Raw genomic sequence first — 25374 nt, forward strand, 5'->3', positions numbered from 1 at the left:
CTGTATTTGTAGATTTGTATATTTCTTATTAAAGTTCTATTAATTTTTGTTTCAGGTGTTTTCAAGCTCTATTGATAAGTGCTTAAACATTTAGAATTGTTATAACCTCTCAGAGAATTGACCCTGTTATTATAATGAAGTGATAATTTTAATCCCTGATAATATTTTTTCTCTGAATTATCCTGTGCCTGACATTAATACAGACATGATATCTTTCTTTGGATTAATATTAACATTGCATGGCCTTTTCTATCTTTTTTGGTTTTGGTGTATTTATTTACACTTAAAGAACTTTGGTTTCTTTCTTTTTTTTTTTTGTAAACCATATACAGTGTGTTCTTGCTTTTAAAATCAACTCAGTAATCTCTGTCTTTTTGAGTTTTTTGATCATTAATATTTAATATGATTGATATGATCATATTTTAATCTACCATCTTATTATTTGTTTTCTGTTTGTGCTATCTGTTCTTTTTTTGCCCTTTTCTCATTTCTCATCTTCTGTTGGGTTGCGTGTTTTCTTTTACAATTTGATTTCCTATTTTTTCTTATTAGTTATTACTCGTTTTCTTTTTCTTTTCTTTTTTTTTTTAGGTAAAGCTGTTTTATATTTAAGACATACAGTATCCAATTTTCTAAGTGTAAAAATTATGGTTGGGAGATGAAGAATTGTGTATGCCTGCATGTATTTTTTTTATTGCATTTTAGGTTTTGGGATACATGTGAAGAACATACAAGATTGTTGCATAGGTACACATGTGGCAGTGTGATTTGCTGCCTTCCTCCCCCTCACCCACATCTGGCATTTCTCCCCATGCCATCCCCCCACCGAACTCCCCACCTCCCACTGTCCCTCCCCTATTTCCCTCCAACAGACCCCAGTGTGTAGTGCTCCCCTCCCTGTGTCCATGTGTTCTCATTGTTCAACACCCGCCTATGAGTGAGAACATGCGGTGTTTGATTTTCTGTTCCTGTGTCAGTTTGCTGAGAATGATGTACTCTTGTTTTCTTGACTGTTGCTTTACCGTTTAATAGTATGCACATTAAATCTATTATAGTCTACCCCAAATAAGATATCACTTTCTGTGTAGTATAAGAACCTTACAGCAGGATACCTCCATTTCTCCTTTAAGCTTTTTGATCTTGCTATACTTTTTAATTCTGCATATAACCCCAACTATATGTTGTTATCATGCTTGCTTTAAACAGCCAAATACCTTTTAAACATTTTAAACTATTTTTAAGCCTTTTCACTTACCCACATAATTACATTTCAGTTTTCTTCATTCAGTGGCATAGATCTGGATTTCCATATGGTTTCATTTTCTCTGTCTGAAGGACTTGCTTCGACATATTTTTTGACTGATGGTAATAAAGTTTTTGTCAGTTATATGTCTAAAAATATCTTTGCCTTCATTTTTAAAACATATTTTCTCTGAGCATAGAGTTGTAGATTGACAGTTTTTTTTTTCTTTGAACAACATCCATAAAAAGATATTGATCTAATTTCTTTTGGCTTGTATTGTTTCCAGTGAGAATTTTGCTGTCATCTTTAATGTGTTGCTTTTCTTTTACTGTTTTTGAGATTTGCTCTTTATCACTGGTTTTAAGCAATTTGATTATGATGTAGTTTGATGTAGCAAACTACATGTTTGCTTCATGTTTTTATGCTTGAAATTTGTTGAGCCTCTTGGATCTGTGGGCTTAGAGTTTTTACCAAATTTGAAAACGATTTGGTCACTATGTCTTCAAATAATTTTTCTTTTACTCCTTTCCTTTGACGGCGCTGATGACATGTATATTAGACCATGTGAAATGTATTACAACTCACTGAAGTTTGTATTCTTATCTAGAATTCTGTCTTTTGTGTTTTTAATATTGTTTTTATCTCTATTTATTTATTTTTATTTTATTTTATTTTTTGAGACGGAGTCTTGCTCTGTCACCCAGGCTAGAATGCAGTGGCGCAATCTCAGCTCACTGCAACCTCTGCCTCCCAGGTTCAAGCAATTCTCCTGCCTCAGCCTCCCGAGCAGCTGGGACTGCAGGCACGTACCAGCACGCCCACCTAATTTTTTGTATTTTTAGTAGAGACCGGTTTTCACCATGTTAGCCAGGATGGTCTCCATCTCCTTGCCTTGTGATCCACCCTTCTTAGCCTCCCAGAGTGCTGGGATTACAGGCATGAGCCACTGTGCCTGACCTGTTTTTATTTAATGTGTTCAATCTTATTCTCTATTTTTTGTACATATGTAACACACTTATAATTCAATTTTTAAGTTCTTGTCTGCTAATTCCATTATCTGAGTCATTTCTGGGTTGGTTTACATTGATTTATTTGCTTTCCTGATTATGGGTTATATTTTCATGCCTCCTTTCAGAACAGATAGGATGCTAGACATTATATATTTTACCTTATTAGATGTTGGATCTTCCTACGTCTATAAATATTCTTGAACTTTTCTGGAAAACAGTTACATCATTTAGAAACCATTTAGTTATTTGTCTCTTGCTTTTAAGCCTTCTTAGCCCTTATCAAAGCAACAATTAGTCTAGGCTTAATTTTGCTCTACCAATGAGGCAAAAAACCTTTTTGAGCAGTCTAGCTAATTCACCATGAATTAGTAAATTTTCCACTCTGGATTTTGGTAAAAGTAACCATTTCTGGCTTTGCGCTAGCTCCTGGGTTTATTCCCTCTAATCCTTTTGGGTTATTTATTCCTTGGCCTTGGGTAGTTTCTCATATGAATATACTGATGAGTACTCAGCTGACAACGTAAGTAGGCCAAGGCTCTAAAGCTTCTTTCTATGAAGCTCATTCCTGTCACATACCCAGCCCTGAAAACTCTAGCCACCTTTACCTCCCTAGACTCCCAACTCAGTTTGCTCATATCAGGGAGATCATTAAGTCCTTCCTGTGTTTTCTGTCCTGGCATTGAGGCCCAATAAGTCTTTCCAGGTAGTAAGGTAGCACAATTGTAAGCCTCACCTCATTTGTTCCCTGTCTCTCAAAGATCACTGTTTTTAGTTGTAGAATCTCCAATGTTTTAGAAATCCATCATTTTCATATAATTTTTAAAATTTTCCTTTTAGTCTTGAAGTTAAATCTTGTCCATATTACTTCATTTTAGCCAGAAGAAGTGGGTTTACTACATGTGATTTTTCTCAAATATTTTGAATTCTCAAGGTAAATTTCAAACAATACTAGTAAATTACTTTTTAACCCTAAATATTCCCTTAATAATAAAGTTCAAAATTGATGTTTTATTAAGAATGTCTGCTTACTTTTAGAAGGCCACTGTAGTCAATTTTGACTACTGTAGTAGTATAATACCTGACAGTTCTTTTTCACCCTCCATAGTTATCAGGCTTAGTTTACAAATGACACTGAATTTTGGGAGTTGTGCTTTTATCTGAGGCTTCTATCAGAGGTTTAAAAAAAGAAAGAAAAAAGCCAAAATCTTCCATGCTTTGTTGCTTCTCATTTTCAGCCTTGTAAGGTCATCAGCACTTTAAGGAATTTAATCAACACATTTTCAGTTTTCTTTCCCCTTTTTATTGAAAGAGAAACTGAAGCAAAACAGAGTTCCTCAGCCAAGAAGGAGCAGAGCTGGCATTCAAGCCTGTTATCCTATTTTTGCTTCTCAGTAAGATATCAGATTTTTATATTCTTTTACGTTTGATTGTTTAGGACTTGAGGTCAAATTTTTACTAGATCCACTGACCATGTTAACTTATGTTAGTGTGAAGTAGAAGTATAAAATAATCCTTATACAATTGCAGAATTTTAAGGCAATCAAACTAATTTTATTCAATTATTTATTTTACAGGTGGAGAAATAAAATTTAGTTAAATTGCTCCAAGCCAATTAACTAGATAGGACCAAACTGACTTACTGTTATATAAATTATTTTAGATATTTTAAATGAAAATGTTCTATGGCCAAATTAAAAACAAGCTATCATTTGGATAAAAAGATGTTTCTTTCTGCTTGCCTAATTTTTCTAAAATGGTTATTTGAAAAGACCTTTTTCTCTCTCAATTTTATTCTTCTGACTTTTACTCCACTTAACCAAACTAGAAGATTAGTAACATAAGTAAAGAGATTTGTATTATTTTCATTATCTTATCACCTACAAATAAATGATTCTGCTAGTGCAAGAAAAAAATAGAGTGAATACTCAATTAACTGCAGTAATGAGTAAGTCATAGATAAAATATCATTAGAACTATTCAAGTCCAATCTTGCTACTCAAAAAAGTCTGATGCAAGAATCAGTTGCATAGGTATTAGGTGGGAGCTTGTTAGAAATACAGACTCTTAGGCCCAGCTCCAGATCTGCTTGCTCAGAATTTGCATTCTAACAAAATTCCCAGGTGATTTGTGGGCACAGTAAAGTCTTAGAAGCATTGCTCATCCTGGTTTTGCAGCTGTGTCCTTCTGTTCCTTTATCTTCCCAGTAAAAAGCTACATAATCTCGGTAATTATCCTTGATTAGCAACCACTACAGGAGGTAGGAGATGGGACGTTAAAGCTTAAACTCCAAATTAGACTGATTTCAAACTGAGAAATATCACCTGCTTGATTCCTTAACACCCTCTACCCAGCCCTTTCAGAATATCTGAAACTAGTTAATTCTCTGAGCAATCAAGAATTATCTGTATCTAAAAATATTTTGTGATTTTCTTTGTGCTTTTATGTTTTTCTTCCTCCTATTTCTACAGATTTTTTCTTTTAAAATTTTTCATTTAAAAATCTGTTGAATTTAAACTTTATATAATCAAAAAAGTTACAGACGTTAAACTATCTTACTATTTGTAGTTAAGTTTCTAAAGATTGTGAAGTGAACCACATAAATTAGAATGTTCTTGGATTGGAGTTATACATGTTTCAGATATGATAAAAATCAACACTTCTGAAATAAAATCAAAGAGCAAATAAATGGTGTGCTTGAGAGACAATATAAAATGCTGAGATCATTTTGTAATGAACTTTTCTTGCTTTGATCAGATAAATTATTATCTTACTGACAGAAGGCATACATAGAAATAATATTTTATTGAATTTCTATGTGATTCACATACTAAGTGATGAGATCTATAAAGACATGGTGGTTTGGTATAAGTATTAGAGTCATCGATTCTAGACTGGTTTGTTCTCATTGAGAAGAAAAAGGCCTTCTCTGCATTATGAATTTAAATATTTTCCCGTTCCACAAGACTGGGAACTCTAACATGGTTCACAGGAACCAGAAATTAAGCTCAGCTCAGTGCCAGGAACAGATTACAATTCATATATTCTATAGAATGATTGAAGACATGCTATCTGTGGTATTTGAGTAGTTACTGTCCTGCAGTGTTTGCAGACAGCACCACCCGTTATTATTGCTGACCTTCCATTTTTTGTCCCAAAATTTCAACCACTAAAATTACTAAAAAGATAGAAAATAAATAAACATATAGCACTATCTCTAAAGAAGTATAGTGAAATACATATATTGGAGCTATTCTCTATCCCTCCATTGCAATAGCATTACATTCTGGTTACACTTTACAATTGTTTGGAAACTCCAACGGTGCAACTGTTCAAACCTAAAAACATGTCTAGGCCTATGCCAAAGTAGTTCTACCAAGATTTATATACCGATATGGTGTCATATTTGATTATGCTTTATATTCCTTGATCCCTAAGTGGATGCAAACGAATCCGTCAACTTCAAGCAAGCCAGGTTCCCAACACAAATCACAGGCATCAGTCAATGGGGAGAAATGTGATCATCGTGTGGGCACGTAGAGATAGTCAGACATGGGGGGTTTGTTACCTTGCTCTGGCTTTATTTCTATTTTGTTTCTCACTTTAGGAGAGAAATACTGTTTAATGTCAGTAGTCTAGTCTTAACAATTCAGTAATATATAGTGGTACCTAAGCTAATGTTGAGGCCTGTAAAAACCCAATCACTAGCCCTGATATTCTCTATCTGCTCCCGCAGTGGTCTCATATTTAGGCAGTTCTTTGCTTTCTGTGGTTTGATGTGTTTTTTCTTATGTCTTACCACATCTCCTTTCTACACCTAATTCTAATAGTATTGATCCGTCTTACTAACTGCAAATTAATTCCTTGAATCTCAAGTGGAGTGGCGTAGTCCTCTTAGTGAAGTTCCATCTACGACTTCAGAGGCTCCAATTTTACTTCACAGGAACTTTTTGGAGCATTTTGTTAAAACACGAGCTGTACAACTCCAGGGGACTATATTAGTCCAAATAGGATAGGTTATGCTGCAGCAATGTATTATTCTGTTTTCATGCTGCTGATAAAGACATACCTGAGAATGGGCAATTTACAAAAGAAAGAAGTTTATTAGACTCACAGTTCCACGTGGCCAGGGAGGCCTCACAATCACGACAGAAAGTGAAAGGCAGGTCTTATATGGCAGCAGACAAGAGAAGAGAGCTTGTGCAGGGAGCCTCCCCTTTTTAAAACCATCAGATCTTGTGAGACTTATTCACCTTCAGGAGAATAGAACAGCATGGGAAGGACCTGCCCCCATGATTCACCCTTTTTTCCCTTTTCCTTGGAAGAAGAACAATAAAATGATAAACTCCTTATTGGCCTATGTGATATGTATCACTTAACCTCATATTCCATTAATCAAGCCATACAGGTACATATGACATCAATAGGTTAAGGAAGCTATGATTTGTCTTTTTCAACCAGAAAGGACAGTGAGTATTTATGCATAATAATACACTCTACCATAAAGGCATTGTGGCAAATAAAATTTTATCCACCTCATTAAATTATGTGTAATATTATGCTTTTTTGTTCTTGTTTATTCATATTTCCTCATGAAACAGATTCCTTTAGTCAAGAAAGTGATTTTATTAGTTTTGTTTCCTTAGCTTTTAATTAGACCCTGTCATACAGCAGGCATCTGACAGTTGTTTACTGAATGAATTAAAGATAAACATTATTAAATATTTAATCATTAAACATAAATGATATTTAATATTAAACATATTAAATATCTAGAGCTTGCTGAACATTGATGTCTTTATAATAAAACCATATGATTCTTAGGTACATGCCCCTGTAACATAAATAGCTATGCACTCAGATTATATTCTAATATGATCTGCCAAACACATGTTATGTCAGGTATGTCACAGAGCTTGTATCACAATCACTCATGAAGCTCTCAAAACGTTTGTCAGGAGAATAATACAGTTTTGACTTCTGCCAAAAACATTCTGTTCATGTTTATTTTAAAAAAATGGATGGAGGGAATTTGTTGGCCTTACATTTTTTATTAGTAAAATAAAGTGTGTCACAGGCCCAAAGGAATTTGCAATATTTCTGAAAAGACACTAAGTCGTGTAGGACACCACAGATGAGGTTCCCTTTTGCCTTCTCAAAAATAGATGTGCACAGTTCATCTTCTTATAGGATTCATTATGTAGAATAAATCTGTATCGTGTAAGAGGGGAAAACAACTGAAATAATTTTTTTAAAAATGTTAGGTTATTTATTTTATGATAACATTATCATCATAATAAACAATATTGTTTTACCTTTTGACATTCTATCTATCCCAATGCAGAAAGACAGGGATGAAAAAGGTAATTTTCTATGAAATGTTGTAAGTGCTTATTAAACCAATACTGTTTTGCATTTTAGATAGTATTGTATAAAGAGATTAAGAGATTTAAAAAAAATTACAACAGACAATATTACAATATTAAAAACTTGTTTTCTATATTGATATAAATATTAATTAGGTAGAAATGATACAGTTGAAATGAAAGAATTTGAATTAATTATGTGAAATGAAATGCTTAAGTAAAAGAGTGTCTTACATTGAGACATAATCAAAGTCAAAGCCTTAATTAAACAAAAACAGAAAAGGGGGCAGATCTCCCACCTGCTCAGTGATGCCTGAAATTGAGCCGTGGAAACATAATTCCTTTCCCTTAAAGTTTTAAATTCCTGTTAAAAAATGACTCTACAAAATAACAAAAATTGTGTATCATTAAAATTGCAGATGACTTGAAAGGTAGAGACAGAATGTCATCAGACCCACACGCAGGTTTTCTAAAACATGGATGAATCATGTTGGTGGGAACCTGATTAGTCAGGAACTAAGCAATCAGTGCTACTATTTAAAAGCTGTCAGGCCAGGCGTTTCGGCTCATGCCTGTAATCCCAGCATTTTGGGAGGCCACTGCTGGAGGATTGCTTGAGCCCAGTAGTTTGAGAACAGCCTGAGCAACATGGGGAGGCCCTGCCTTCACAAAAAAATAAAAATTAGGGCCGGGCATGGTGGCTCACACCTATAAACCCAGCACTTTGGGAGGCTGAGGCAGGCAGATCACCTGAGGTCAGGAGTTCGAGACCAGCCTGGCCAACATTGTGAAACCCTGTCTCTACTAAACATGGTAGGACTTGGGAGAAGACAGGATTTCCTCCCTGGAAACACCACATCAACCTGCTTCACAAATCTGGAGCAACAAGGAAACAGGAGAAAGTTGTATAGTGAGCGCCAAGTTGAATTTCTTTTATGATTTTTACTGGTAGTAGTATCATTATAAAATACACATACAGGAAATTATACAAAATAATTTAAGAAATATTTGAGTATCTATCTCACAATTTTGACAAACATTAATGTTATGCCAGACTTTCTTCAAATTTTCTTTTTAACCTTAAGATGTATTTGAAATTTCTTCTATATTCCTCCCTGGCCACATTCCCTTCATTAATTTATTTTTTTCCTTTTCTGGTGTTAAATTAATTTCATTGCTTTATTTTTTCCTCCATCTTTATTGATGTATAATTGATAACTTTCACTAACTGTTAACCAGAATTTGATATTTATTATTCCTATATATACCATACTCACTTTATTATATATATCCAAAAATAATACAATTTATTTTTAAATGATGTATAAATGCATAAAAATGTGTAAATGATATCAAATTGATATACTCAACTGTAATTTTTTTTCAAGATTTTTCTTGTGTTTTTGTTTGTTTGTTTGTTTGTCATCATATTTGAGATGGAGTCTGGAGTCTTGCTCTGTTACCCAGGTTGGAGTGAACTGGCAGTATTATAGATAACTACAACCTTGAACTCCTGAACTCAATCAATCCTCCTGCTTTAGCCTTCTGAATAGCTGAGCCTACAGGTGCATGCCATCCCACCCAGCTATTTTTTCTTTTTTTTTTCTATTTTTTTTCTTTTTTGGTATAGGAAAAGGTAGGTCTTACTATATTGCATAGGTTGGTCTCAAATTCATGGCCTCAGGCCGTCCTCTCACATCAAGCACCCAAAAAACTGGGATTACAGACATGAGCCACCACTTCCAGTTTGTCCTTGTTGATAGATGAAACTGTAAAATTTTCTGTTATATCCTTATACTCATTTAGTTCTTTGTTCTTTGTTGATGGACATTTAAGATGTTACTAAATTTTTCCTTTTAGGCGTAAGAGCTGTTAAAACATATGGGTGAGGAGGATGGACTCTGGGACCAGACTATCTGCTTTAAAATCTGTTCCACCACTTATCAGCTCTATGAAAAGGCAAATTTCTTCTTCTTTTGTGTCTCAAGTTCTTTATCAGTAAAGGAGGATAAAATCAGGATCTACTTCAGCGGGTTATTGTGAAGCTGAAAAGAGTTAATACAGGTAATACTGCAGGATGGGTGCTGGATAACAATATCTTACATATCATAAAATGATTTAAAAAATCATTATCATACATATGTCTTATACAAAAATGTGAGACTCTCTAGAATGCATTCCTAGGAGTTAAAGTTGGGTCTTAGATCATGTACACCTCCAACTTTATGAGATACTGCAAAATTTATTTCCAGAGGAAATGTATACTTCCTTCAGCAATCAATGAGGATAATTATTTCTTCACTTCTTTTCCAATATAAGGCATTTTAAAAAATGTTTCCCAATTTGATGAATATGAAATCACATTTTATTGTGGTCTTATTTTTCTTTCTCTGAATACTAGAAAGATTGAGCAGCGTTTCATCTGTTTATGAGCTACTTGAGTTTCTCCACTAGCAGTTTGTCTGTTCCTACCTTTTTTGGTTGTTGTTTTTGTTTTAATTACACCTTTTTCTTTATCTTATTGATTCATATTTTCAAAAGGCTAGTAATGACTAGACTTCTCTTTTAACATTTTATAAGGTCACTTTAGTAGTAAAGTTTTAAATTTTCATATAGTCAAAGTTATTCATCCATCCTTTTTATTGGAGATTACACATTTTATGTTTGTTTAATAAATTCATTTGACCTGGAGTCCTAAAATTAAGCCACTACCCTTACTTCCAGAACTGATAAAAGTTGACTTTGATATTAAAATATTTACTCACTTGGAATTTGTTTTCATATATGAAATAACACAGAAAAATAAGATCAGTTTGTTTTATATGAATTACTAATTTTTCAAGCACTATTTATAAAATAGTTCATTTTACTTTTGTTAAAAATGCCAATTATCAAATATCTGTATTCTGTTTCATTAATTGTTTGTCTCCCTGCAATGTAGAATTTAAAATGGTATGGTTATAAATGTAGTATTTTGTTATAATTAGTTATAATGATAACTAATTGTAGTGTTTTGTTATATTTAGTTATAATGATAACCATACCACTTTAAATACTACATCTTTAAAATAATGATGTTTTCTGATTGGGTTATGTCTTGGTTTGTCAGGCTGTTATAACAAAACATCATAAACTGGGTGGCTTACAAGCAACAGAAATTTGTCATTTTGAAGGCTGGGAGATTCAAGTTCAAGACACCAGCAGATTTTGTTTCCAATGAGAACTCATTTCCTCGTTTATAGAATGGTGCTTTCTTGGGAGTATCCTCACACAGTGGAAGGAGTTAAAAACTCCCTCAAGTTTTTTTTTTTTTTTTTTTTTTTTTCCCCCCTGAAGGCACTAATCCAATCACCTCCCAAAGGCCCCACTTCTTAATATTATCACCTTTGGGGTTGGGATTTCCACAGATGAATTTGGGGGAATACAACATTTTGACCATAGCAGGTTAATACTCCTGTTTCTCTTTCCTTCTTAATTTTTTTAACTTTTTTTTTTGGCCTTTTGTTCTTCAATATATGTTTTAAGTCAACCCATCAGACTCCCAGAAAAGCTCTGCTGAGATTTAAATCAGGAATGCATTAAATTTGTAGATTAATTCAGGTTGAACAGATGCCTTTCTAAACCATTTGGATTTTATTCTGTTGGCTAAAGGTAACTAGTTCAGGATGATCATCATCTTATATGCATTTTAAAATGATGACTTTTACAGAAAACTTGGAGTAGTAAAAGTCTGAAGCAATTCATTTTGTGGATCACGTTGACTGCCACCACAAAACAGGCAAAATCGCAAAGAAGTCTAATTTATTCTTATTCCTCTCACAAGCCTCTTCCTGAATTCTTCCTTACTTTCCTCTTCGTCACACAAACATACATATTATGCACAGTTAATATTTATGGGTAAATATGGATAAATACAGGTAAAAATGATTACTATTTATGGAGCAAACATTGTGTTGAAGTCACCTTGCAGGGTTAACAATAATTCTGGAAAAAATATAATTCAGCACTTATCAGGCTTCACTTTGACCCGCTTCCTGTAACCAAAAGTTATGTAGAGCCAGATACTGACATTTGCATTCCCTTTGTTTCTATAGATGGGATTTCTGATTTTAGAATCATTAAGTTTTTGTTTAACATAGATAGGAATTCTGACATTAAAGTCACAGGTCTTTTGTTTTAGAATTGCTTAAGATGTTTTTCAGATTCCAAATTCCAATGAAATTGTTGGTGCCAACTGGTTTAAAGACCCCCACCGAGAAACAGAATCATCATAATACAGTTTCTTCATCTCCCTGTCCCATCACTTTACCCTGTACTGTTTGACCGATGGACAATCTCTACACATTTGCCCTCTAAAATCCTGAAACCTCCAGCCCCAAACTCCTCAGGAAGATGGATTTAAGGTTTTCTCTCCTCTCCTCGTTTGGTGGCCCTAAGATTAAACCTGTTTCTCTGTTGCATTGTGTATTTACTTGCCTTGTGTATCAGGCAACAGACCTATTACAGTCACAGTGTTAAGATCTTTACATGAATTATTTCACGTACTTTCTCCTGTAAAGCAGACAGAACTAAATTTAGAGGTGAACCAGCCAGGTAAATGCATTGCTTATCGTTCTTAAGAAGGGCACTCATAATGATTGGAAAAAAATGGGATTATGGTTTCAATTAACTCAAATGTCCATACCCTTTCTCCACATGTTAGAGGAAAACGGTCCTGATCCGGATCTCAAGAGAGGGTTCTTGGAACTCGCACAAGAAAGAATTCGGGACGAGTCTATGAAGTAAAGTGAAAACAAGTTCATTAAGACAGTAGAGAAATAAAATAATGGCTACTACATAGAGGGAGCAGCCCCAAAGGTTGCTGGTTGCCCATTTTTATGGTTATTTCTTAATGATATGTTAAACAAGGAGTGGATTATTCATGCCTCCCCTTTCTAGACTACATAGAGTAACTTCCTGATGTTGCTATGGCATTTGTAAACTGTCATGGCGCTGGTGAGAGTATAGCACTTAGGAAGACCAGAAGTTATTTTTGTGGCCATCTTAGTTTTGGTAGTGCAATACCAGCTTCTTCACTGCAACCTTTTTGTCAGCAAGGTATTCATGGTCTGTGTCTTGTGCTGGCCTCCTATCTCATCCTGTAAGTTAGAATACCTTAAGTGTCTGTGAATGCAGGCCAGTAGGTCACGGCCTCATTTTACCCAGCTCTTATTCAAGATGAAGTTGCTCTGGTTCACATGCCTCTGACATTTCTTCCTTCCTATTTATTTATTTATTTATGAGATGAAGTTTCGCTCTTGTTGCCCAGGTTGGGGTGCAATGGTATGACCCTGGCTCACTGCAGCCTCCACTTCCCAGGTTCAAGACTCCCTGCCTCAGCCTCCTGAGTAACTGGGATTACAGCACCTGCCACATGCCCAGCTAATTTTCGTATTTTTAGTAGAGATAGCCTGACCATGTTGGTCAGGCTAGTCTTGAACTCCTGACTTCAGGTGATCCTACCACCTCAGCCACCCAAAATTCTGGGATGACAGGCATGAGTCACCACTCCCACCTTCACTCGCCAACCTTTTATAAGAGAACCGTTAATGCTAAGGGTTGCAGAGGAATAAAATTCCATTCTGTAACTACTTTAGGCTGAAAAGGGGCAATGATAATCCTGCCTAACTATTAGGGTCTCTTGTTTTCAGGGTAGTAGGGAGCTCACTCAGCAAACATTGGTATGGTGAGGACCATTCATAACTCCCAGTTCAGATGAAAGATGATATCGGGAAGATTAATAAGTGTTCAGTTTAAGAAAATACTCAGTAAGTTTGTCCTGCATTCCTACACAAAGAGTGCAACAGTAATATATTCCCCAAGAGTAAACAAAATAGGTAAAATTATTCCAAGTAAACTAAATTAGAAGGCTTTCCACGAACTGAGCAACTGTTGGAATCAAGCTGATATAAGGTTGCTAGCAGATTCCAATATGCCCAAGATTAGAACATTGATCCAGATTTTTACATTATGTATCCCTCTTGCTTCTTCTGATGAGCAATCAGAAATCACTGGTTGGTTCACAGGAACAAGCGGGGTTAGCCTAAAATGCAGAAACAAACTTAAAAACAAATAATGAGACTAAAATTTAATAACAAGTATACCATAGCTTTTGGAACAGAATTTATCTCTCCAGTTTTCCATTTATGCTAAAGACAAATCATGGTAGAACAGATTTGTTTTATTACATTTGGCCTGATTATTTGTAAAAAGTACAGTAAGAATGATATTTTTTATATAAGCATTTTTGAAACTGGCTTTGATGTAACTCTTCCATAGAAAGAATCTTAGATAAAGCTTTCTTTCTTTTCTTTTCTTTTCTTTTTTTTTTTTTTTTTTTTTTTTTGAGATGGAGTCTCAAACTGTGGCCCAAGCTGGAGTGCAATGGCATGATCTCTGCACTCACTGCAATCTGCCTCCTGGGTTCAAGTGATTCTCCTGCCTCAGCCTCCTGAATAGCTGGGACTACAGGCATTTGACACCATGTCCAGCTAATGTTTTGTATTTTTTTTTTTTTTTTTTTTTTTTTTGAGATGGAGTTTTGCTCTTGTTACCCAGGCTGGAGTGCAATGGCGCGATCTCGGCTCACCGCAACCTCCGCCTCCTGGGTTCAGGCAATTCTCCTGCCTCAGCCTCCTGAGTAGCTGGAATTACAGGCACGTGCCACCATGCCCAGCTAATTTTTTGTATTTTTGGTAGAGACGGGGTTTCACCATGTTGACCAGGATGGTCTCAATCTCTTGACCTCATGATCCACCCGCCTCGGCCTCCCAAAGTGCTGGGATTACAGGCTTGAGCCACCGCGCCCGGCCCTGTTTTGTATTTTTAGTAGAGATGAAGTTTCACTATTTTGGCCAGGCTGGTCTTGAACTTCTGACCTCATGATCAGCCCACCTTGGCCTCCCAAAGGGCTGAGACTACAAGCATGAACCACCATGCCTGGCCAGATAAGACTATTTTTTAGAGCTGAGCCCTGCCGTGGGGTTGTACCCTCAAACACCAGTGAGTTGGGAAAATTCCTCTCCTCTTGGGGTATGAAAATAACTTGGGGCTCTTAGACCTGTTAGAAAGTGACATTCTTTACTTATCACAGGTCAGAAACTTTGTACAGGGATTGTGTAGGCAAGGTATGAGGCTAGTTCTCCAAAGGGCTTTTATTGACTTTACAAGTGAAGTTCAATTCCTTAAAGGAAAGAACACCATTGAAGGCAAGGCCTTGATAAAATATACAGGTTTTCAACTGTATCCGGTTATCACAGCAAACAGATTCTTATTGCACTTATGCAAATAACTATATTGTCAATTCTCACAGTGTCCACATTTTGGAGAAATCAGGTGTAAGGAAACTAATATGCTTCAAATTTTGTTCACAGGAGTTTATGTTACTCAGCTGTTAAAAGCTGTAAATAGCTTAAAAGTTTCTTTAGTCTGAAAAAACAAAGAATCAGCAATGTTTAAAGCAAAATAAAAAACATTACTTCAGATTTCTTTCGTTTACGCCATGCAGTTAACTCCTGTTCTGTTTGATATTCATGAATATTTCAGCTCTTCACGAGAGTCCTAAATGATTTTTTTTTTTCATTTATTTTGATGTTATAATGTCCAAAGTTACCAGTAACCTGCATTTCAGAACACCTCCTAGAATTCTATGGTTGATTAAAAACCACCTTCCAAAGTGGACCAAAACAAGACAACAATTGTCTTTGGCTGACAAAATGTTTTAGGATAGCCACAGTCAAAGACACAATTGATAAGAGGATTTGGTTATCTCTGTATCATACAATGATTTTATTTAACAATTGTTAATAACATACACTAAATCATATCAGATTTATAGGAGTATCCCATAATTTTGGAACATATACCAATAACACATTTATACAAATACAGCTCAAAGAAATCCAAATACCATTTCATATTTGACGATGCTTTCTGTATAACTTTTATACCAAATAATGCCATTGTTGCAATAGTGCATTATTAATGTCAAACTTACTTCTTAATAAAACCTTATAGACAAACGCATCTAATCTTAACTAGTTTGACAATAAGGTAAGATTTTCAGAAACTTTTTATAAACCTTCACACATTTTTATTAAAGAGCAGATTATAAGCAGGTTTTTGTTCTAAGAAAAATATGTTGTGCTTTTATCCCAATGTATAATTTACACAAAAACTGTATAAAATCCCTTTACTTTTAGTTAATATGTTTACACACAGAATCTCTTTTACAATTAATTTTCACAAACCTTCCACCATTTGCTTAAACCTCCAGCTTTATCCTAACTTAAAATAATCCTTTAACTCTTTAATCTAGGCAAGAAAAATTTACATTCCCATGCCTTCTTACAAACTTTTACCAAAAGTACGTTCTACTTTCCTTATACACCTTGAAGGTAGAAGTGTTTCTTCAGTAGTCTCAAATACATGTTATACTGTTAACCCTTAGCGACTTACTTTTGGTGAAAACCTTGGTAAGTTCAGGATGCTAATAAAGTAGCAGGTGTGGGGCCTAGCCTAGGACACACCAGGCAGAAGTGCAGGTCGGGGCTGACTCCAGCTTAGCTGTGGGCATGGCTAATTCTGCATGTCCCCAGGCCTTATCCAGAATCTACTGTCTCCAAGGTAGGTAAATTGAACCATTTTCAAAAGTCAAAACAGTTTACCAACTTAGAGCATTTAGCAAACTTAGTATCCGACTTGCATAATTTAGACCAAATATTTACATTTTACCACCAATATTTAAAGCTGTTTTTATTTCCTAAAGATGACTAAAGTCGCATGAAATGAATAAAAGGCATTATACTTCTTTACTTTTCTGATGAACTATTTTATTTAAGCTCTTATCATTTTTAAACCAATTAAAGTTCTTTTCTATTACACACACACACAACACATAAAAATATACAGAGAGACAGAAGAAAAAGTACTCATCCTCTAAGTGGGAAACTGAACCCTGAATCTGAGCTGCCATTGAGATGGCAGAGACCAAGAGAAAGTACTCCCACTTGGTTACAAGGTCAAGCTCCCAAGGACACACAGGACGAGAGGGACACCTCATCTAGTATTTTTCAGTGACCTTCAGCAGAATTTGTAACTGACCGGTTTGCTGGGCTGTCTTGAAAAGTACGCTTACAAGTGTTCTAAGTCTGTGTTTTACCCTTAGATATGCTCCATTATAGAACACAGAAAGACACACAAAGCACATCAAAATTGTTACAGCTTAGGACTACCCTCACGTGTCCTTTTTCCAATTAACTAAAACTTTGTAGGAGATAAACCGTGAATTTTACCACTCAACCAGTTTGTACAGGGAAAGAGAGGTGGTAGCAGTGCCTGAGGCAGGGTGGGGAAGGCGAGGCACTCAGGGAGGCCAGAGAAAGACCACTCATTGCAACGACATTAAAAAGTTCAGGGGGCTACTATTGTGAAGAGATTTCTTCTAGCAGTCTCATCACTCACAAGTTTCTCCTTTCGGGGGAGGAAAAAGTTCCCCATGTCCCACGACCCTGTACATGCCTCATCTTGCCACCCATAGTCATCAGCAAAGAATGCAAGGCAGACTGATCCAAAGAGAATCGTGGTTAACATCCTGTAGTGCCAAACCTGTTCTTAGCAGAGAGAGACTTTACTGAGAGGGGCCTCTAACCCTTTAAATCTTAGTAGGGACTCTAACCATCCTGAGTTGGGCCTCTAGCCCAAAGTTGGTCACACATCCTTGTATTTATTAAGAGGGGTCTTTAACCCATTCTGTCTTAAGAGAGACTCTAATTCCCCCAAGTTGGGCCTTGGGGAATTAACCCAATCCCATCCTTTACCCTAGTATATGCACACCACTTACCCAAAGACAGCCAATTGGTGCACACAGATAAATTTCCTTTGGGGTGGGCATATCTTTAGTATCATCTTTTCTGTGGTTCACCAGAAAGATGTTACCAGACCCCACCATTTACCCAGAGTTAGCCTTTGAGTCAGGAATTTATGCCCTGTGGTCGCTTCTGTGGTCGCCAGAAAGATGTTACAGGACCCCACTCCTTACTGAGGGTTTCCACACTATGATCCCTTCTGTTATTGCCAGAAACATGTTACAGGAAAGGGGTCCTGATCTAGACCCCAAGAGAGGGTTCTTAGATCTCATGCAAGAAAGAATTCAGGGCAAGTCCATAGAGTAAAGTGAAAGCAAGTTTATTAAGAAAGTAAAGGAATAAAAGAATGGCTGCTGCATAGCAGAGCAGCCCCAAGGGCTTGGGGTTGCCCATTTTTATGGTTATTTCTTGATGATATGCTAAATAAGGGGTGGATTATTCATGCCTCCCCTTTCTAGATCTTATAGGGTAACTTGCTAACTTTGCCATTGGCATTTGTAAACTGTCGTTGCCCTGGTGAGAGTGTAGCACTGAGGGCGACCCGAGGTCACCTTTGTGGCCATCTTGGTTTTGCTGGTGTAAAACCGACTTCTTTACTGTAACCTGTTTTTATGATCTGTGTCTTGTGCTGGCCTCCTATCTCATCTTGTAAGTTAGAATGCCTTAACTGTTTGGGAATGCAGCCCAGTAGGTCTTAGCCTCATTTTACCCAGCTCCTATTCAAGATGGAGTTGCTCTGGTTTACACGCCTCTGACACACACATCCTCATGTAGCTAGCAAAATAAAATGTTGACCTGACCCTTCTAAATTGTAGACAACTTGCTTAATTGGAAATAACAACAAAAACACATCTCACAATGCTGAACTTTATAACTGAATATTTAACTGATACAAACATTACATGTTACAACTCTAGTTTTCTAGATTCTGAAAACAATTGTGAAAACAACCAGCTGACAGTGACAGAAACTTAGCAATTGCAGGCAGCTGACATTCTGAAAACAAACAATGTATTTTGTAGTCTTTTGTCTTAGGGACAAAAAAATTTAACTCCTGTCATCCAAAAGACTACCAGATGGCTAATAGTAGAAAGGGGGGTTTATTGGTGATACCAATTTGCAAACTGGGCAGAGACAGTCTCTGGTGTGAACTGAAGGTGCTGTCTCTTCAAAAGGGGAAAGGGCAGGTTGGTTTTTATGACTCACAGGGTCTATACTACAAAATAAAGTCATATATATTCAGCAGGTTTAGTGGAAAAGCCACAACCATTGCCTGCCAGTATATTCATTTTTGATCCCCTGAAGGGAAAACGTTCAACTGTAGGAAAGAATGGACTCTCTGATAGAGTCATAGGTAAGGGACAGAAAGTTCTGACATTGCTTCAGGCACAAAATCTACTTGTACTTGAGATAAACTTTACCAGCTCTTTGATTTGGTTCCCTGAGCCAATAACACTCTTCCCACTCTTCCTTTTTAAAAGCTGGTTTCGATTATTGTAACTTGGGAATGAAAGGCTCTAGAGAAATTCTACAGAGTATAGAGAAACACATTTTTGAATTCTGTAATTCTATCAGACAGTCCTGGACTCAGAATCTAGCTCCCCAGCTTCCTGTCTGTATGACATTGGTAAGGTAACTCTTTATTATCATAGTTTTATTATGTATTAAATAGTGAGAGTAATTATTAGGGAATTGAGAGGACTAAATGAGATAATACAGACAAAATGTTTGGCATACAGTAAGATGTCACTAAACCTTAGATGTTATTCAATAATAAAGGTACTCAAAGTAAATTAACAAAGTCTAAAACCATGAGCAGAACATTATTTTGAATGATGTTGTAAATGTTAAGAGGAAGCATTGTATGATATTAAAGATACTGTCGTTTTTAGACTCAGAAAAAAAAAGAAGGTAAAACTGATAAAACAGCAAGTAGAATACATGTGTCAATTTGCAGGCTTCTTGAGTTGTCACATAATGGTGTCATTTTCTATTTTATTTAACGACTAACTGTAAAAATTAAATCGCATTTTCTCAGAAAAATAAATTGTTTTACATTCTTTTCAACCCTAGGTGATAGTTCCTCCCTATACTTGAGGATAGGGTCTTTAAAATGCCCCCTGATGGGTTAGGCTCAGCAGCTCATGCCTGTATTCCAAGTACTTTGGGAGGCTGAGGTAGGTGGATCACCTGAGGTAGGAATTTGAGACCAGCCTGGCTGACATGGTGAAAAGCCGTCTCTACTAAAGTACAAAACAAAACAAAAATTAGCCGGGTGTGGTGGTTGACGCCTGTAATCCCAGCTACTCAGGAGGCTGAGGGAGGAGAATCACTTGAACCCTGGAAGCAGAGGTTACAGTGAGCTGAGATAACATCACTGCACTACAGCCTGGGAGACAGAGTGAAACTCTGTCTCAAAAAATAAAAATTAAAATTAAAAATAAAATAAATAGAATGCCCCCTGGTTAGAAGAATTTTGGTTAAGGATATTCATACTCTTTTGAAAAATGTGCTAGAGATAAAAGTCTGGAGTGAATTGTATGTACTTATTCAGTGTACATTAAAATAAAACAATATAGGCCAGGCACAGTGGCTCACAAGGTCAACAAGAGATAGAGACCATTCTGGCCAACATTGTGAAACCCCATCTCTACTAAAAAATTAAAAAAATAGGCCGGGCGCGGTGGCTCAAGCCTGTAATCCCAGCACTTTGGGAGGCCGAGGCGGGTGGATCACAAGGTCAAGAGATCGAGACCATCTTGGTCAACAAGGTGAAACCCCGTCTCTACTAAAAATACAAAAAAATTAGCTGGGCATGGTGGTGCGTGCCTGTAATCCCAGCTACTCAGGAGGCTGAGGCAGGAGAATTGCCTGAACCCAGGAGGCGGAGGTTGCGGTGAGCCGAGATCACGCCATTGCACTCCAGCCTGGGTAACAAGAGCGAAACTCCGTCTCAAAAAAAAAAAAAAAAAAAAAAAAAAAATTAAAAAAATAGGGGGGGATGGTGTTGCATGCCTGTAGTCTCAGCTACTTGGGAAACTGAGGCGGGATAATTGCTTGATCCTGAGAGGCAGAGGTTGCAGAGAGCCGAGATCACACCACTGCACTCCAGCCTACAGACAGAGCAAACCTCCATCTTAAAATAAAATAAAATAACAAAAAAAATATAGTTGGCACATAAAATATAGACAATAGCAACATTTTACATATCTTCTATAGAAAAAATAGTAATCTGAATATTTACCACTATCCCTTACTTTCTTAAAAAGAATTTTTAGAATTTCCCTAGTCTTCAATTTGAATGAGATATTTGTAATAGTGTTTGACTTTGCTACAGATATACATATTAAAATGCAGTTTGTGAACAAAAATATACATTGTTTCATTTTCCTCCATCAAAATGTTTCATGCTTTTCTAGTGTTGCCTTAGAAAATGCTGAGATCTGCTTCCATATCCAAAAACTAGATTTTGATTCAGTTGTTCCTTACATACTAGGTGAGTCTTGCTTTCCTTGGTCTCATCTTACTTGTTTTTGTTCCTTTAAAAGGCATCTTACCTCCATCCTTATAGATGCTACAAGTGTATAATTTTGAGGTCAAGGTTTGCTTTGTTTCACTTTTATTAATCTGTATCAAGCCTTTGTGGCAAAATCAGTATTTACTATGCATTTTTCTACTACTTTTATTTCCCCAGGCCATAACTATCTTTTCCTAATAACTTTCCAAAAACAGTAAACCATATTTTATACCTGGTTGTGAAATTCTTAAGGTATCTTTAAAGGTATACACAAGAAAAATTGCTACAGTAGAATATTTTATAGGGAGAATTTATAAATTGGAAAATATTTTCTTCCTTTCCCCAGAGAAGGCCTCCTATAATGGCTAAAACTTTATCAATTCAATGTTAAATGGAGTGTTTAGAAAATAAATTCATGTAGTTATATTTAACCACTTGCAGTGGCATAATAAAACATTAACTAATATATTTTACCGGTTACCCTACATTTCTCTCAACAGCTAAGTATTCTGCTTTCATTGCTTCAGAAAAGAACAGGAAAAGTCAATTTCACTGAAAGTGCATATCAACCACTTGGGGGGGGGAAAGAAACTTTAAAATAATAAAATTTTAAAAAGATTACTTTTTCACATTTGAGTCTCTGGACAACATAGCCTAAAAATATTCATTGAGGATCAGCCATGTATAGAACACTATGCTAAGCAGAGAATATGAGATGGATTAAGATATCATCATCATATCAATGATAATGTTTCAGCCTTGCCATGCATTTTTACATGTGACATTTCGTTTAACATTTATTGTCTGATCCTTTAGAACATAGAAAAGATCAAATAAAAAATGTGTCAGCCTAGTGCAATGAATTTGCAATGATTTATATATGTCTTGAGAAAATCAAAAAGTTTTCATAGAAGGATTTGAAATTGAGCAAAATCTTGGAGGAGTGGTGAGTTGTAGGGTGGTGACTTTGATGATGGGGTGTTGCAAAAGGAAAATGATTTAAGTAGAAGGAGGAAAGAAAGTAACATTGGAAAAAGCAAGGAACTAGAAAATGAAACAGTGATTCACAGCTAGAGAGAAGGTGAGGAATAGAGAGAAGTCAACCCGGAAACATTGGCTGTACTCAGTGATGCAGGGTCTTATATTCCAGTTTATGACTTGCAGGCATCTAGTGCATATTCTGCATGGCTCACTGTGCAAGGACTAGGATGGGTTTCTTTTCCTCACATCTAATATTGAGTCAGTGGAAACTAATCTAGCTATTCTTCCATCCAGAAAAGTTCTTTTGTGTTCTGTAGAACATGCTTAAAGGCTCTTCTCTGTTCTGAGTGCTCAGTGGGTAGGAGTTATCAACAGGAGCAAATCTTTTTGAAAAGGGAAAAATGCCTTTCTTTCTTTAATAAATGGGTTTACAATTAGAAGAATATGTAAATTGTGTTTATTTTCTTTTCTTCCCCACTTTGTTTTATTGCAAAGACTATTTTATTTTTTATGTATTTTTATTTTTTGTAGAGGCAGGATCTCACTAGGTTGCCCAGGCTGGTCTCAAACTCCTATGGCCTCCCAAAGTGCTGGGATTACAGGTGTGAGCCACAGTGCCTGGCCTCAGTGATTTTTTTTAAATTTTGTATATTTCACACATTATTAATTAAATTGTTTAACTTTTTCAATTTTGTTACTTGTGTTCCAGAGAGATTTAATTCCCTCAAAATACTTATGTGATGCTGAAACGGATTAAAGTGTTACACTGAATGCCAGAATTTTAAAATTTAGGAGTTTCTCCCATCATTGTTTTTCAGGTTATTTATATTTAATTTACATTTTTTTCCCTAAGTGACTTCTTTTAATTAAAAAAGGGGGGAAGAGGAGGAAATTTTCCATGAGTTTGAATCCTACAAATGCCACAAACAGCTTCTGAAGCTGAAGCCATGACAGTGAACTTCCATGTCACAGGGAAGATGAGGAATTGGAAGGAAACAGTGCAGAGGAAACACAGTGACATTGTATCACAGTAGGTATTTATGCCTGCTAACCTCATCCAAGGTAAACTTACCAACTTCTGCTGGTGAAGTCAAAGTCTGCTGGGGACTCACAGCAGTCCATGACTGTGTGTGCCTGGTGCTAAGATAATGTGTGCCTGGGCCATGCTTCCATAAAGCAACATTGAATCATACCACCTCGAGGAAGAACACACCTTTCATGTTCCTGAACTCCCACAATCTCTACTTCACTATATGAAGCGGCAATATTAATTTTTTCATTGAGTGGTGCATTGCTGGCAAATGTTTTGTCACTTGCTAGGAATCCTGGATCCAAATGACCTCTGTATTCAGCTCTTCTAGAAGCCAGCTGGTCCTCCAGCTAGCTCCTGTGTCCTGGCCACCTACCAGAATTATTGTGCTCTTGAACCACTGCAGCCGCTAATAAATTGTACACATTTGCCACTTCTGCGTCAGAGCTGGTGTCAGGCATATCATAATGAGCTACAGCTGGAGGTCCATCTGGTATCTCTGCAGTGATTGTCTTGCTGCTCCTTGAAACCTCTTCATCAACATCTGAGCTCGTGCTTGAGTCACAAGTCGGGTCACTATCGCTGGTGCTACTGTCCTGCAGCCCGTTGTATTTCTTCCTTGCAGCAGCTTTCCGTTTGTGCCTCAGTAGCCTGATCCTCTCCTTGTGCTTTTGGCTCCTATGACCTTTGACCCTGGTGACTCAGCCATACTGTTTATCACTATATTGTCGGTTTTCCTTGGCAGCCAGAGTGGATGTTTCACTTTCCCATCTGGACCACCTAGACTTGCCCGTAACTGTGGCACCAGACTCCTGAAGAGTCTCTGTCTACCGCTGTTTCTGCCTGAGAGGATTCATTGCCTTCTGCGGAAGACAACGTATCTGAATCAGCCAGGTGACCCCTAGAGAAAGAGGAAAGCATGCAGTCATTAGAGGAGGCACTCTCAGAAACTTGGCCAGTTGTAGGCTTGTCTCTCCATGGATGCTGAGACTCAGAGAGTCTCTTCTCAGCTCCATCAACAAGCAAGGCACTGAAGAAAGAACTGTAGAATCTGCTACACCGTCTTTCTGAATTAGAGATTCCAGTTCTACAGATCCATCTTTCGCCTTTGCTGTCTCTTGTTCAGATATATTTGGTGGGACTTTGGACTCAATGAGTTTCTTGACTTTCCCCCCTGCTTCTTCCGTCTTCATTTTAGAATATCAAGTTCAGTCATGGAGGAGACTCTAGGAAATGTCATCAAAGATGCAACAGGAAAGTGAACAAAAAACATGTTGGCCAAGGCTGGGAGATCAGAACTCAGAGGATTCGATCCACTTCCCTATTCTTACTTGGAAATAGAATTCAAATTTACATTGTCCACGTGGTCAAGAAACCCTGTGCTCTGTGGCTACTCAGTGCCTCCTCACTGGCACCGTGCACCCCGTCGGGGCATGCACCAAGCCCCAACTGAATTTGCATTTTAAATTAATATTCTCCTGATTTCTGTATTTGGCTTCTGTAAGAGAATAGATCATAATTTATTGCTTCAGTCTGCAATTTGCCATATCTCTTCATGACATTCAGCAGTGAATTGTTAAAAAAAAATCTGTGTACCTACATCTTGATTATAATCAAGTCTATTACTCTTTCTATGCTGAGAAAAGTCTTAAAACTTCCCGTTTCTTAAAACGTTGGCTTTTCATTGAGAGTGAAGTGGAGAGGATCTCTATTAACTGGTGACAGGTTGAAGTCTGCAGTTCGGATACTATTAACTATACACATATTCTCCAGTTAACTACATTATAATTGATTTTCGTCTCTTTAAAATAGGTTCTTGTCCTCTTCAATATCAGAGTAACTCCAGTTATCTTTTTAAAGGAAATTTCTAGAGTCTTTGGTATAGAGGTTGTATATCAAAGACCCTCCCAAACACTTTCTCAAGCACAACAATATTGACCCTATTAACCATATGGTAAGATGCCCTTAAGAAGGGATTACTGAATACTACTGCATCTGAATGAAAAGATATCTATATATAAAAATCAAATTTCCCTGGAACTTGTTTGAGGAACACTGATATAACATGAAACTTGAATGACACTCTGCTTATCCAGAAAAGGAAAAAGAAAATTAGGATAAGTATAATGGTAGTATTTACAAATACCTATATTTAAATGCCATTACTACGTTAAGAGATAGGCTTTATAACAAACTTTGCAAGGCAAGTATAGTACAAGGATATGAAAAGATGTAAATAATGTGTTTTGTTAGTAAAAAACTTTATTTTAAATGGATAAATCTATTGACCCAGATAATTTTGCAAGTTGTAGTCATGCATACTAA

The 25374-nt window shown here is 36.5% G+C and overlaps 1 pseudogene; it reads right to left on the reverse strand.

The window, feature by feature from the left end:
• Positions 1-23044: 23044 nt before the first annotated feature.
• Positions 23045-24242, reverse strand: LOC101040313 (protein ARK2N-like; annotated as a pseudogene).
• Positions 24243-25374: the final 1132 nt, after the last annotated feature.

Source organism: Saimiri boliviensis, chromosome 5 (assembly GCF_048565385.1).
Source record: "Saimiri boliviensis isolate mSaiBol1 chromosome 5, mSaiBol1.pri, whole genome shotgun sequence".
Lineage (NCBI taxonomy): Eukaryota > Metazoa > Chordata > Mammalia > Primates > Cebidae > Saimiri > Saimiri boliviensis.